Raw genomic sequence first — 1,655 nt, forward strand, 5'->3', positions numbered from 1 at the left:
AGGATGTTTTTTCTGTTTAAAATTGAAGCCTGGGATATTCTTGACTACATATCTACTATTACCCAGACTCTTTGCAATGAGGTAAGGCCCCTTGTAATTCAGTTTAAGCTTCGAGCTTGTGCCTATTCTGGGGGTAGTATTTCTATTAAGACAGAATCGCCTGTTTGTAAAGTGTCGGCTTAATACTATGAGCATCCTTATATTCCTTGTTATATATGCACAAGATCTGTTGCTCGCGAGGCATCGTCCTTATTTAAGTCCCTTTTTTTTTCTAGGTCCCATAAACCCGTGACAGGGGTCTTTGTGAAGCTGGCTAAGGAGTGATCTGCATGGTTGCACTGGTCAAAGCATAACATCAACTTGCTGGACCAAAATTTGATTACCGAGTGGTAAGTATTATTTATAACATATTGCATCTTTCCTAGGTAACTTTTCCGCTCGTCGGTTGAGTCTATTATTTTAGTCAAAGATGATTTCAAAAATCTATTCACTCCCTCTACTGTTCCATTAGCCTATGGTGCTGCGACAGCCGCCTTGCGGTGTTTAATATCTTTGATCGAGATTGATTCTATAAATTCTTTTGATGTAAGGTTTGTCCCTCGGTCTGAAATTAATTCTGCGGATTGCCAAAATTGTAAAGATATTTTCAAGACAGTCAATTGATTCCTTGCTACTAGTTGATTTAGTAGGGAACAACCATGTAAATCTAGTGAATGGCATCGATTGCAAACTAATATATATTTATATTTTTCAGGAGTCTTGCAGTGGACCGAAGTGGTCTACATGCAGTGCATCTAAAGGTATCTTGGGCAACGGATACAGCTGAGATTTTCTCTCAAATCTATTCAACGCGTTATTAGCAGTGAGACAAGTAAGACAATTCTTTATGTAGCCCACGCACACGCTTTCTCGTGGTGAGAAACCAATAGTTTTTGTATGATTTCCATCACATTTTTCCCTCTGCTTTGCAGTGGGCCATCTCATCATGGTAGATTTTTATTATATTACCTATTATTGATTCAGGAATTACAAATTTAAGCTCATTCTCAACTTTTTTGTATACCAGGCCGTCTACTAGTTCGAATTTATCACTGCTTTCTAATTCTAACGTTTTACTAATTTCCAGGATTCTAGGGTCTGTTAGCTGAAGGATTCAAGCTGTCTTTCTAGCGGAGTTCGTCTACATGTGCTACGCTCCGGCTAAGGGCGTCTACGTGCGCCATGCGACTACCAGGACGGTGTACAATATCGAAGGTATAATTTTGTAATGCCAGAATCCATCTCGCGATTTGCGAGTTTTTGATTCGCCTTGTTCACCGCATATACGACCGCGTTACAATCAGTTCAATGGTAAATCACGTACCATATAAATATATATGAAAACATTCAATTGACTTAATAATCGCTAACATTTCCAGCTGTTCGCATTCGTAGCTGTGATACTTCGCCTCCGCGGCGTTCGTTGCCCTGGCTGAAGTACGCTACCGGTCCCCAGTTATCACGACGCTGGAGAAGAATCGCACCGAATCCTAAGCTACATGCGTCGGTATCAATTGGGTTTCAGCCGACGTATTATACAACCACAGCAACGGAGTGGAGGTCAGCTCTTTCTTAAGGACTCAAACGCTTGAACGCATTGCTCGTCAAAGTTATAT

The 1,655-nt window shown here is 40.7% G+C and overlaps 1 long non-coding RNA gene across 1 annotated transcript; it reads left to right on the plus strand.

Annotated features, from left to right (window-relative positions):
• Positions 1–373: 373 nt before the first annotated feature.
• Positions 374–1,152, plus strand: LOC146723710 (uncharacterized). The gene is made up of 3 exons (XR_014924424.1): positions 374–389; positions 755–871; positions 1,127–1,152. It is a non-coding gene; the product is annotated as an uncharacterized LOC146723710 (long non-coding RNA).
• Positions 1,153–1,655: the final 503 nt, after the last annotated feature.

The sequence above is a fragment of the Nylanderia fulva genome, unplaced genomic scaffold, assembly GCF_048542155.1.
Source record: "Nylanderia fulva isolate GAGA-0341 unplaced genomic scaffold, ASM4854215v1 Scaffold1727, whole genome shotgun sequence".
NCBI classification, from domain to species: domain Eukaryota; kingdom Metazoa; phylum Arthropoda; class Insecta; order Hymenoptera; family Formicidae; genus Nylanderia; species Nylanderia fulva.